The 14,583-nt window shown below is 39.9% G+C and overlaps 1 long non-coding RNA gene across 2 annotated transcripts in view; it reads right to left on the minus strand.

Moving 5' to 3' along the window:
- LOC112570669 overlaps positions 1–14,367 on the minus strand; it is a 38,641-nt gene extending 24,274 nt beyond the window's left edge. Inside the window, exons 1-2 of one of the 2 annotated variants that reach the window (XR_003100680.1) lie at positions 14,192–14,367; positions 1,099–1,180 (exon numbers count right to left, since the gene is read on the minus strand). This is a non-coding gene — a long non-coding RNA (uncharacterized LOC112570669). The remainder of the gene's footprint in view (positions 1–1,098; positions 1,181–14,191) is intronic. The other variant, XR_003100679.1, reaches the window with a different exon arrangement.
- Between the last annotated feature and the right edge of the window lie 216 nt (positions 14,368–14,583).

A 14,583-nucleotide genomic window follows, 5' to 3' on the forward strand; every position in this document is an offset into this window, starting at 1 on the left:
AGAAAAAAAAAAAAGAGGAAATCGAACAATCGAAGTAAGGACTGTGCCGGTGTTGTTTGTTAATAACAGGACACGTGAATAGACTCCCCAAAAAATAATAAGCAGCACCAGATATAAAATACACATAAACAACCGTACTCCGGTTCTTTATCATCCTCGCGACCAGATAGACATCTTACAGCACAATCAGGCCGGCCAGAGTTACACCCGAGTGGAAAGAAACGATGAGGGAAGGAAGCAACTACTCAGTATTGATTGAACGAACTGCTGTTGCAATAAATAATTGAAGAAGCCAATTACTTTTACAGACAGGCGCATCATGCAGCCGACGTGGTGACAAGAGCCAACCTCTCTCCTGTCTGGCCGTGTTGGTGGGCTCCTCATAATACTTACATATTTCATAACGATTCGTCTATTTTCAGAAAACATTGTCAATGTATGAAAACAAGAGTGGGAGGAGAGACAGGAAGAGAAGGGGAGGGAGAGAGGACGAATGTCTACGACAGGCCAGTAAACAGATGGACGTACAGTTGCAAAGAGAAAGAGATTTCAAGAAACAAGTTTCTTTTTTTTTTTTGTTTTCATTGGATTGTAAGGAAGTAGATTGAATGTGTTATTTGTTAGGGTGAGAGTTAGTTCCTGAAACTCATTCGTCATCCTTTTAGATTCTCACCTGTATCAGCAGCTAATGACATTTAAATGCTTATTAGAACAGGGCTTGAGGATCAAACATTTTTTTTAAAAAAGTTATTGTGTGTGTTGTGAGAGAGAGTGTGGTCAATGCAGTCAAGTGTTGCACTGCCAGTTCACTATGCCAGGTAGTAGTTTAATGGAGCATCGAAAGACAGCAATGAAAAATGCACACTATCAAACGTATCACAATGTTTGTCCAGTATCCATCATGGCCGAAAATCCGCCAAAAGCGAGTGGCTTACTAGGATTGGCTGATCCCTGTCCAGGTCACGTGATCACGTTATACTAGCGTTTTGCGTGTTAATAGCATCTGGAGTGTTGTGTAAGCTACGGTGTTTATTAAAAATTAAATAAGTACACGGACAAGAAGATGCTGTCACAATATTTTCACAAAGTCTATCTCACCTTGCTGTGGCACTTTACTTCCTCAACTCGCTTCTTTATGCATTTTTTTCTCTCGTCTAGAAGTAGCTCGATTGAAGCAACTCTGCAATCAATCAATCAATCAATCAAAAAACAAAACAAACAAACCTCAGGAGTAGGAAGATCAGGCGGAAGAGGAAGAGGCTAGGGTGGAGAAGACAATAGAAAACAGTTCAAAGACTTATCTGGATTTTTATTTTTATTTTTCATATCCAACTGATTATTCTCTTGTTTGCCTTCCTCTCTCCTTCCCTCTGCGGGGATCTCATTTCTTTGTCTACTTCTACTCTTGGGACATGTGTCAACATTTTGTATGTGTATCCATATATAAATATATTTAAAAGTATAAATATATAAAACGTATATAGCCCATATATATATATAGAGATATCTCGGCTAAATAGAGATAATAGTCATTATTGTAAAGCCTCTACCCCCTGGCTGCACAAACAAATGGAAGTATTTGCTTGAGTGGTTATTTCGAGAACAAACATTCTTCTTACTGTCTCTCACACACAAGTAAAATCAAGAACCTTTCAGTATCCACTCCATGAAAGGAAATGAAATCAATAAACAATAAGTTCTCTTGCTGCTGTGCAAATAAATCAAATAGGATGCACTCGCTTCCTTCCCACAGTCTTAATAACAAATATGTTCTGGACTGACAGCAGTGACATGCCACTGTTAGTGCGACATGAATGTAGATGACACTTGTCATCTTGCGACCAGTTCAGTTTATTTTTGGTGGAATTCTACTCAAAGGAGAGAGCCTGTCTTTGCCTTATCTCGTGATCCTATGGTAGTCGCTGCAAACTGGCCTCGACATGTCACGTGAGCTTTGCACCAATGGCAGCAGAGGTAAGGCAAGGCAATGTCACGCTGGGTTTCTTGAAGCGTGTGACTGGAAGCTAGGATACTATCTAACATCTCTAACACCGCCTCCTGCCGATCTCAACTAGTAGACTTGAGCCAATCACTTTGGGCGATGGCTGTAAGGGATTACATAGTTTTCTGCAACCTGGGCTTTGGTGCTTTCGTCAAGGTCGCTTGGAGCTGTTAACACGAATCCTTGAAAGTAAGGATTTATTTAAAAAAAAACAACTTTATTTCTCGTTGAATACCGGATCGTTTATTTTCTATTGACTAACACAAAACAAAAAAAGGACCCAAAAAACCAAAACAATTAATAAACCCGAAAGAACCAAACAAAGAGAAAAAGAACGAGAACAAAAAAACAAAGGTAAAACGAAAAAAAACAAGAACAAACTACTAAAAAAAAAAAACCCACGAAATATAACAAAAAACCCAAAGAAAAACAAAACAAAAACAAACAAACAAAAAACAAAGAATAAAAATTAAGCAAATCCCAAGGGAAGGCGGGGGAAAAAAAAATCAAATATCGAAAGAAAGAAAGAACAAATTAAAGACAAAGATAAGAAACAAATAAACAATAAAAACGGAATATGATATGTAAATGACTGTTACACTATCCCGCCGGCCGCTTCATTTCCTGCAATCAGGTTTAAACAAAAAACCTCCGCATGTGCATATGCCCACATGGCATGACTTCCGTGCATGTGTGAGGACATGCGCAGGAATACCCTGCGTGGGCGGACTGGCGTGTGTGGGTGGCAGTGTGCACGTGTGTGACAGAGCAGAAACTGTTAGATAGCTTTAGTCACCTACGCCACGTGTACACGCCACCCACGAGACGCCAGGACTCCAACATCCATTGTCACGAAGAACAAAGGATGAAGAAATCTTGCTGATGTAGATGACCAACTTCTGCTAATATTCTTTTGATGTCTTAAACTGTTTTTGTCAATTCTTAAAAAAAGCCTGTATGTCCTACCGGAAGAAATGGGGGCATTGTTTTTGTTGATAGCTCACCTCCAAATACTCTGCTTTTATTTTAACTTTTTGTGGCTATATTTTCTTTTCTTTCTTTTCTTCTATCTTCCTTTTTTTATTTTTGTCTTGAATCTTCCCATTTTATTGTGGCAGAATGATGGCTGGACTATCACCGTCTCTAGCCCTGGTTTCTGTTACACTGCTGTAGAATTTTTATGTTTTGTGTGTTATTTCATTAAAAACATTTTTTAAAGGTTTTCAGCCAACACCGATTTCTGCATCAATTCGCGGCAAACACTTTTACAACAATTTTCTGTCTTCGTTCGTTGAAAATACCACTCTGCAAGGTGCTTAACTCAACAAAAACCACAACAAATAATTCAGCTGTCGCCAAAAAGTGATTCTAGGTCATGAGTTGCAGGCCCTTGCAGCACGTGCAACAAACGAACCTTGACAAGCAAACTGTAGCGCAGCTTAACATGACTTTAAAAATGCAATTATCCTTTCTCAGAGAAAAATTAGTATTGAAAATGCAACGTGTCTGGTTCATATTCACAGATATGCCTTCAGCTGGTTGTTCCGCTTCAGTTAAAAGAAAAATCTATTACTTTTTCATGATATACACGAAAGTTTGTCGAGATTATGACAACAATATGAACGTTTTTGTGTTATGTGTGTGTTAGAGAGAGTTTATTTTTCAGTTAACAGCTCCGGAACAAACTTTGCCCAGTCTACGGTCTAAGGGCACACAACTCCTGTTTTTACAACAAGCTGCTCTACCGCTCATCTCGACATTGATTCCGAGTCGAACAGACAATGAATTGCCCTCCCCAGTGTGAGAATCACGCTATGGATGAAAGGAAAGATGCTGACGGATCGATCTGGTAAACAATGGCACGCGCCCGACGGCTCCTCTCAGTTCTACTTTCTTTAATTAACAAACTGTATGCTTCCGATGGACAGGGGAGATAAGCAGCTCGGCTGGTCACAGCGGACCACGGCGCACCACTCACCAAACACGTGGTCTTGCAGTCTGGCAGCACTGATGCAGTAGCACGTCCGATGGCTGACATGATCACGACATTACCACACCACCAGTGCTTTGATCTTTTATTCACTTGGCCTGATACGGCATACATGTAATAGAGAACCGTGATCCTCCCTCCCCTTCCACACCTCACTACTCACAGAAACACGCTTACCAACCCACATACATAGACATAAAACACACACAAACGCTACTTGCACTTTAGAAAAGACAGAAAGAAGGAATACCAGGGTCAAAGAAAAAGAAGAAAGGAGAAAAAGAGCTTGAGAGAGAAAGAACGCAAGGAGAATGAGAATGTCTGCTGATCAAACCAACCAATCACACACGTCTAGCTAGGTTTTTCCTGTCTCTCAATTGGTTGGCGCGAAAACGCGAAGGCGGAGCAAAAATGGACTATTTTTTCGTTATGTCTTTGCTTTCTTGCTAGAACTGCCATTATTATTTTTTTTAATATGCGGAAATTTTTGTCAGTAATGTAATGTGGGTCGTGAATAATAGAACTTTAGTGAAAGCTGAAGGCAAGCGAGGGTCGCCTTGCACTGTTCGCTGATTGGCTCTTCATTATCATGGACGGAAATCCTCTGAATCCACAGTTTGTTTAAGCTCTTCCTTGAAATGAAGCATTTTTTTAATTGTTAAGAATAATGACAATGCATCTTAAAGCCGACCTTGTGAAAGTACAGAAGTCTCATTCAGTGACATGCCAGAATATAACAAAAGGTGAGTGAGATGGGAGAATGAGGGAGAAAAAGCAACTCTCCCTCCACCACAAAAATACCAACAAAAAACCCAAGGAGTTTGACAGACTGACAAAAGATTTTGATAAAAGTAAAGAAAAACCAACCAAACAAAACCATTAAAAGAAGAATTACTCTCTCCTCCCACTTCTATAATATATTATAGCTTTCAAATATCATACAGAAAGGAAAAAATCTCAAAAGGTCACATTCGCCATTACAACCCACGTGGCATCAACAGTATCATATCATTCAGTCCAGATTGTGAGAAGGAAGCCGGAGCAACCTACTGCTATTTGTTTTATTCGCACAGAAACAAGAAAACTTACTGCTCACTGTCTTTTATCAAGTAGATGTTGTTTAGAAATTGAGCTCATAGTTTCTCTGCTGATCATTTTTAAATTTAAAATTTGAGCGAGAGACACCCAGTGGCTCTGTGCTGTGCTCTGTGTGTGAGTGAGAGAGAGAAAGAAAAAAATACATCGCACACTTCCTGAGCTGTTTTTGTTACTATTTATAATGCACAAGTTGCCAGTTAATTTTTATTCTCACTGCAACTGACCGCATGACTTCCTGGTTTGTGTGCCTGCGGTATTGACTAACACTCACCCTTTGTGGGTTAGCAGCTAACACCTGTATTTGTTTCATTTTTGATCAGACAAGAAAAGGCCAGGTCTGGCACCTTGTCTTAGACTCCTGGTTCAGAGACAGGAAATAGTCCACAGGGTGTAGTGTTCAGCCTGGTGTAATGTTACCAGCGAGCTAAAAACCTCTTCTGTGAGGATTTATTTGTAGAATTAAAAAAATTAAATACTCTCTGAAGATTTGCTAGTTATTTGATGTCTTTTCTGTTGTTTTGTTTTGCATTCCGAAAACTAAAGTCCAGAGATATTTCAGATGATCCGTCTATGTATATAAGAATTAACGATTTCAACTTTAAAGAGCTTCACGGGTGTTTTATTGGACTAAAACCACCAAAGACAAAAAATGTTTCGCTAATTATTTAGTGACAGCCTCTCTAAGACCACAATTATTTGACAAGTCTCATGCCCTAACAGAAAAGAGTTATTTCACTCAGCCCTCGTTATTCAGATTTCATTGTCGTGTAAGTTCTTGTTCTGCCTAAAACATTTTTACATGATTGCAGATAGTTTAAGAAGTCTGACAGCTTGGACACAAAACGGCATGCACATATGTTTACTTATGTTTACACATGCGTTTAGGGCAACTTCTTAAAGAGACCTCTTTATTTACATTTGCAGAAATATGGTCTTTGGTGAAAAACCCTCTTCAAAACATTTCTAACAAGCGTTCTACTGAGACATTTTCCAAAGTGTGATTGGGTGTGGTATATGCTGTACTGTGGGCCTGTATACCTGTGGCCTACTAAAAACATCTGCGATTGGCTCCCTCAGTGACCGCCTTCAAGCGGCTGGGAACTATTTCGTACCGCGCATATCTAAATTTCTATACAAAACGGGAAGACATATCAGTTTATTCACAAGTAAATGAAAGAAATATTCTTGTTTACTTTAAACACTCTTGAAATTGTCGAGGTCTGATTGAGCAATTTACTCGTCGGAAAACTGGCTGTCGACTGGTCTGGAGGTCGACCAATCGCACACGAGATATCGGCACGACCTACTAACTCCCATAGTGCTCTTTCCCGCTTTGTTTTGTTTACCATTCATGCGCGTAAAACGAATTTAGTTTTAAGCTAGTCGCTCGGAGCACTTCATACAACATTTAAACCCTTCAATTACTAACAGAAACAAAGTTAATGACCGCAAGTAAAAGTAGCTCCAACAACATGGCATATGAAATAAACATTCTCAGAGGGTTTTTTTTTTTCAAAAAAAAAAAAAAAAAAAAAAGGAAATGAAAACCAACACACAACTTTTTCTTTGTAATTCGCTGGATCAGACAAACAAGGTATAGAATATTGGAATGATGGCTGATAGCAAAAAGCTAGATAAAACCCCGGATAAAAGCTAAAGACTCGGTTGGGGTGGACGCGAAATCAGGGAAATAACAATGGTGGTGTAGGTATGAACATCATAAGAACTGGATAATTAAAGTTTTATGTATACATGTATATATATATGCACCTTTAGTGAGATAGATTTGAACGAAACATTTAAACAGACTTGTAAACATCACCTCTGGTCGTGGTGGTGAAGGAGGTGATGTTGGTGCTAGCAGTAGGGGTGGTGGAGATAATTCTGGACATTAGCAAGAATCGGTTACTACAGGTGAGATAGACCAGTAACATCCATACAAGGTAAAGAAATCTGCACAAACTCGTTGACATAAAACATCTTTTAGAAGAGAATTTAAGGTGTTGATGGTAAAATACACCCTGAACAACAAAAACAGGTAGGAGCAGGACACAAAGGGTCGGGGAGGTGTGTCCCAAAGGTTGGACTCTTATTGGCAATCATGACATAATACAGTTCAAAGCCTCACATTCCAAGGTTACTATTGGAGTGTCTCACCATCATGTAAGAATCATTGAAACTTACTGTTGTTTCAATTTACCTTCCATTCGTTTTAGACAGTGGTTGAATTCAGGGGTGCAACAGCCTACCTTTTACCTTATATCCCGGGTATTCTCATTCTCCATTTGATCAAGCTCTTTAATCCCATAGTTTTCTGGGATTTAGAAATGATGAAAAACTTGAATTGAACGAAGTTAATGCTCAGAGTTTTACCACACAATTCTGCTTTTCATGGGAGGCTACTCCAACATATCATTTTCAGCAAGAGTTTGTTCTCTTACTCTTTGTATGGACAAGATGCCTGCTTCCTAATCCCTTTCACATTGTAGTTTTTGACTGCTATTTTTGTTCTTCTTGTTGGTTTTGTAAAGTATGTGTTGTGGCATGACCGTTTTCTTTGTTTCAAATCAAGTGTACACTACTAGGTGACTCAGCAAGAATTCAACAGCCTGTTAATTACTTGCTCACACCCAGGCCAGTTCACAAGGTTCTCTGACAACTCAGTTGTAATTTAGAAGTCATTTGAAGTAATTACTCTGAATGAACTTAATTCAGTTACAATTAAACACAAAAGATCCTATGGCTTGAGGGTCATTATTAAAAGTTCCTTACTCTGTAAATAGAACAAAAATTTAAAAAGGAAAAATACCCAGGAGCAGAGAGACTGCAACCAGCCACAGCGATGTTAGCAACAATGCCATACTAAGGTTTTAAAAAAACCAGCAACAATGCCCAGAAGATTTAAAAAAGACCTTCCTTACTTCATTAATCAAACCTTTCACTTTGTTAGATGGCATCTCCTTATTTCATTTCAAACAGCCTTATTACTGTAATCAAGAAGAACCACGCGTGTGGAACCACAGGCCAAAAATAGACCTGACAAAAGAGAAACAAGAGAGGCCAACACGAAGAAATGCAAAGCTGCCGAGGAGCGAATCACAGCTTGACGAGGTAATTTAAACGTGACCCAGTCGTATTGACACAGCTTTTTACACAGCCCACGGCTGTTTGCCTACCACCGAATGCTTGCTGAATGTTACTGCAGGATTACTACAAACTTCCGCCTTTGAAACGGATCTTAATTTGATAGTGATATGACAGAGAGCCCCTGATTTAATATTTTCTTTACTCTTTCGGCTCGGTGACATTTTCTTTTAAAATATTTTTTAAATCTGTCAAAAAGTATGCCGAGGTCTCAATACAAGATTTTAAACAGAAAATGAAGGCGTTAAGGAGTGGAGGATTCAGTGAGTCAGTGGAGGTAGGGATACAGGAAGAAGGCGGAGTCTTAACGGTGACTAGCACTTGTTGCGGTTTGCTGACGTTGGCCGTTGCGTGCGTTGCTGCTTGTTGCTGTCAACGTTAGCGAACCGTAGCACCAACACGAGGAGAGTAATGTAATCAGACCTGATGAAGATGACTAAAAACAGAGGCAGGCAAGTAAGCGACAATTATGTGGCCTTTCAATATACTGCTTGCAATTTCATTCTTTTATTTATTATTTTAGTCCAATATATATTAGTTTTCATAAAAACCAGGGTTCTGAATCTGTTATCACTCGAATAAAGGTCTTTCTCTACCCGCCCGCTGTATCACAACACGGTTGTAATGGAGACATAAATGTGTAATAGAGGTGTTGAGTAAAACGGAAACAGAATTAAAACGAACATGAAATGCAGCCAACACAGTCCGACAAACATGGAATACGATTACTACTGGAATTCACAATGAGTATTGAGTACAGTCAATAGATGGTATTCATGACAAATACACAATACACAAAACAAAAGAATGTACTTCTGCATGAGAGGAGGAGGGGAGAAGGAGGTGTGTGTGTGTGTGGGGGTGGGGGGTGGAATTAGTGTTTTTCGCCGAGCCAGTAACTAAGGCTATATCATGACAAGTCAGTCAGCCCTGTAAACAATTCCACATGCAGCCGGGAGGAGAAGGAGAAGGAAAGTGCAATGAAATTGTTTCAGTGAGGCACCTTATGTTTGTTTATGCTGGAGAGTGGAAATTCAAACTGAATCCTGTTTGCAAACATTTGAAACTTTTACATTTTGTACCTTAGCACTGAGGTGTCTGCTCAACCTGGTGTATCTCTATCTCACACCAGTGTGCTACATTCACTAATCAATAGAATAGGGTTGAGATACTGGGGCGTGCTTCATACAAAGGAATATAAAGTGGATTATTTTACTTATGACCAGCGGGGCATGCAATCGTATGTAAGCAACACCTTCATGCACCTAAATACACAGTAACAACACCAGTATACCAGTCAAAAGACACATGGGTAGGACAGCAGTACACTAAACTATGAGAGGCTAATATAAATACATAGCAAGACAAGACCACACTAAACTATAATGACATCAGTATAGTACACATCATGATCAGAATTAGTGTAGCTGCACTAACAAAATTATAATTTCAAACTGAGTTCCACTAACCAGCAGTTCTGTGAGGTTTTTTTTTCCCTTCAAACAAAACTTGCTTCACCGTCCTTCCTCCATTCCCTGCATGATATTTATATATTTCTCTGTATCTCAGTGTCTCCATCCTCTTCTATTCTTACTTCCTTTTAAATATGCTTGTCACACGCGGTCATTTATAACAATAAAAATTTCAACTATGCACTGTCACTGATATTTACAACCGTTTCCTGTCCATGGTTGAGGCAACTCATATTTAGCGCTGGATTTGATATTGCCGGAGGTTCTACTTCTATTGCTGCTCCAACAGACTACAAATAAATATACATTCTGCAATAAAATCACAGCAGTGGCATTTTTTTTTTTCACTCTGACAAATCCATTTGACTTTATTTGGTCAGTATCATAGGATCTCACCAAATAAGAAGGAAAGAAAAAAATCAACCATCCAGCCAAAGAAACAAAAACAAAGTATAAACACACACAGTCTCTCTTTCTCTCTCTCTCTCTGTCACACACAGGCCTCATCTACAGGTATACTTTAAGTGTACTTTATACAGTTACAAAGAGTGGCTAAGTTTACAATCTCTGAAGGATCACAGTCCGGTAAGTTTGTAACGGTTGTTACCGGCAGAAGGAAGCACAGAGAAAACATCAGACCCAGGCAGATAATTGAAGCAGCATAGACCCTGGGGGAGCCATCTGGCTAGCGGAACTGTTTAAAAGACTCTTATTTCATGTCAGGCGAAAATCAAGTTCTGAATAAAAAAATGTGTTTTGTCTTATTTTATTATGTATGTGGTTACTCTTGCAACTGTTGGAGCTGGTAATAACCTCATGCTATCGTGTCTGTCATGGTGATTTAAAAGGTTAAATATGGAGTACACTGTTGAGATAGGTCTTTTCTTACTAATTCTTTCTTTCTCCTCTCTCTCTCACACACACAGTCTTCACATCCCTACTAGTAGTAAACATGTGTTTAGACCTAGTCATGAAAGGTCCTGCATCCCAAGTTTAAAAAGTATATATCTATATACCACAGGCGGTTTTTCATGTGATAGACAAAGATCTGTTAAAACACGAGGCGGTCTTCTTATTCACATAAGTATAATAAGTGATAAAAAGTACAGTCTGGCTCCAATATCAAACCTAGGAAGTTTCTTGAAAAAAAAAATCACTACCTTGCAAAGAAAAGGACCCAACGAAATGAACAAAACGAAAAAGAAACAATACGGTATCTTGTATAACTAGTCTGTTTTATAGCAAAACCCATTCCATCTGCCTGACATTTTAAAGTCCCACCCACCTTCCACTCTTCTGTATGTGGACAAAGTAGGTTATAGCCGGTGGGGATGAGGTTCAAAGTGCGCCTACTGGAGGGGGGAGAGGGTGTGAGTATGATGGTGCTGCCAGCCAGCGGATGGAGGAATGACTGCAACCATTGTTCAACCGAAGCTCATATCATGGTCTTCTTGTCAGATGATGGAGATGGCTGCAAGAACCTTCTATTTCAATAAAATTAAAAAAAAAATTGTGGCATACGTGACCTGTAGCCTTTTGATGAATTTACTGCTGACGTGCCACTCAATAGTGTTCGTTTATGTTCTTGTGAGAGTCGCGGTGGTGTGTGGGATCAGTGTCAGGGCCCAGAGCCAGCTTCGTGGTAAGATGTAAAACTCAAGCGTGGCACCGGGTCCACTGAAGGGCAGATCGGCATATGACTGCCAGCGAGAGAATAAAGCTTCTGTTTCATGGAAGAGACAGACAAAAAGAAATGTGTGTGTGGGTGGGCGTAGTGTTGGGAGAGTTGGTTAGTATTTTACTTCGTGTCAACAGTATATATATGTATTTTTTGAGAGATAGAATGCGTTTAATACGACAGGAAAGAACCGAGCAGATGGGTCCTTGTTAAAAAAAAAATCAATTTTGTTAATCTGGACAAATTAAAAATATTAAAAGAAACGACACAATGATGAGTCTGGACATCGAGTGTAAGTGAATGTGTTGCCGACAGCAGGCCTGCATTGCAGGGCATTTGACAAAGGTCAGTCCTCCCTGTCACCACTACAGTCCTCCTTCATAACCTTTCACACCTCCTCCTCAGTTGGCTGCAAACTTTTCTCCCACCTCCTGGACTCTCGGACCAAGGAACCAAGGTATCCGACACTCATTGTGACTAAGGCAATAGGTATTAGTCTGCGGGACAACACTGTCTTGTTTAGAAGACAGAGACAAGTAATAAACAAAATGTGATGAACAGGCTCTTAAAATGACTGATGTTTGTGTCATCTTTCTCCACCTACTTCGCTCACAGCAATTCATTAATATTTACGATTCTAGCATGTCCTGACTGGTATACACCTTCCCCCTTGTATAGTGTGTGTGTTTGGTACTTGTTCGAGGATGTTGTTCATGGACTTGTACCACTTTGTGATTGAGACGGATGGTGGAACAGCCAACAGAAATACCACAGCTACTGATAAAAATCAGTTTTTGAAGTTATACCGACTAGATGAAGATATCTTTCGTGTCTAGCCTTGACGTGCTACCCGTTTTTCTTTTGTCTACCCTTGCTGGCCTCTTTCACTGTTGCTAAAAGAAAGAAAAAAAAAATTAGAGATACACAAGGTGTCCAGACTGTCAGGTCCTGTCCCTTTACAGCTCACTAAATGTTCTGGATTGCTGATCAAAGCATTGGTCTCGCTAGCCCTCGTCATAAATGCTAGTCTTGTTTTTACTTCTAGGGCGGCGATGGGTTCTTGTCTTCATGTATATGGATCCTCTGATCCAAGCCGACATTAGCTCCCACGTTCAAGTCAGGACTCCTCTACAACTTACATCCTGTTGGTGTTAGTACAAAGATCCTAACATGTATGCTCCTTCACCACAACCTGTTGAGTAACTATTGCTACCAGCATTAATGAGAAATTTTGTGTACTGTACAATTTTTAAAACATTGGTTGTGAGAATTTGTGATGCAAAAACCTTCAACTGGTGCCATCGGCCTGAAGGTAATCTTTTTTTGTCAGTTTTGACCTAAACACCAAAATTCAGACATGCTAATTTGCTTCTGGACCATTCATTCAGTTTAGGATTTCATTTTTTAATTTTTGATAGTTTTTAATGAGCCATTAAAAAGAAAAAGAGTGGCACAAAAATATTTGTTTCTTGTGTGATTTCATGAAAATGTTGGAAATATGTGTGCAGGAGGAAAGGAAAATGGATTGGGGGAACTATCAACATAGAGTTAGTCTCTCCAAGACAGACAGCTTACATGCATTTAAGATCAACTCTGCAATTAACAGTGCATATACCTTATTTTCAAGTCTGATTGGCTCATCTACTTGGACATTGCATGTAGGTTTGTGTATGATCAGACAGATAGAGAGATATGTAGATTGTGAGTTTTGTTTATCACCTGTCATATGTATTATGTATGCCTGATTTTCAAAGTTTCTCTCAAACTATTAACATCACTAGTCAGATTGGCAAACGAAAGGAAAACAAGGAAGACATCAATGATTATTAACCACAAAGAGGCACCTGTCTACTCACTCAACACACACACACCCTGACAGTCCAAAGTGGTGAAAGCGATTTAATCTTCACTCAGGCCCCATTAATCTTATGGCAGGCAGGTGTCAAACGGTTTACATCTACTTGTTACCAAATTAACAGAAACAATAGTTTACTGTGAAGGATGTGGAGCCGAGGACACAGTCACAACACTCGTGATATTGAGTGTTGGTGCAGTGGGGTAAGGGGTTGGGGGTTAATAACTGACGTGGCTGTGAAGCAGGTGGAAGAAGGGGAGAAGAGAGAAGACATGACGGCCTGGAGCATGCAAGTGGGTGTTGGGGGTTGGCGGGGGGAATGGAGGGAGAGCAGACACACAAATTGCAATCGGTCGCCCGGCACGGGCGAAAGCTTGATGAGAGGTCAAGGAGGGGTGTTCACAGCACAACCACACGATCGTGGAATGCAATCAGCCCGTCTCAAAATGAAATACTGCCTGGACGCGTGGTTTATCTGCTCCCATGCGAAGAAAATAATAATATTTGCCATCAACACGGATTTTCGAGACAAAAGAGCGAGTAATATTCTGGCCCACAAAACGTGTGTGCCTGTCTCGGACAATGGCTGGGTGCATCCCAGCTTCGTCATCATCAAAACGACATCGGTAACACCCGACACACAGTTGAATAGGAGGTTACCAAAAAAAAAAAAAAATCCCGTATGCACAGCGCGGACAATCGCTTGAAACAACTGTTGAAAATTATTATTCAACCATAATCCGTGCAATGCATTACAGTTTATCACAAACTTAACCAACAGTTTCAGTAGAAAAGTTTTCAAACTGACACCAGGTTGGCCTTCTGTCCAAAATGGCGTATGTGTCGCCTGTCAGTGAAGGAGATAAGCTAAGCGAGCAGACGAGACAAGCAGTGACAGCAAACTAATCACTTTCACATTTTGATTGAAGGAAAAAGGACAATAAATACTCACAAAATCTTTCTGTAGAATGTGGTTGCTGGCAAGAAATGTTCGCTCAAGCGAGATTCAAAAACAGAATGTGTGCATTCGTTCAAAGTGAAGCGCGTCCTGCCATTAATTTTACAGCCCAGCCTCGTCGACCAACCGGCGACCACCAAAAGGTGACAGCGAATAGCAAGATGGCGGATCGTCGCACGAGCTTGTCCATTTTGCGTCTGCGCTTATTATTTTTTTTTTTATTTGAATTTTTCTTCCACACAATTATAACTTAAAAAAAAACTTTTAACCATGATTATTTGCCTTATTTTTTCCTACGACATAATTTCGAAAACAAGAAACTGATGCTGAAATTAACAGCTTTTGCTAGTGACAGTTCGGTGATTTTACAGAGGGAGGAGCGCAGA

This window comes from Pomacea canaliculata, linkage group LG1, assembly GCF_003073045.1.
Source record: "Pomacea canaliculata isolate SZHN2017 linkage group LG1, ASM307304v1, whole genome shotgun sequence".
NCBI classification, from domain to species: Eukaryota; Metazoa; Mollusca; class Gastropoda; order Architaenioglossa; family Ampullariidae; genus Pomacea; species Pomacea canaliculata.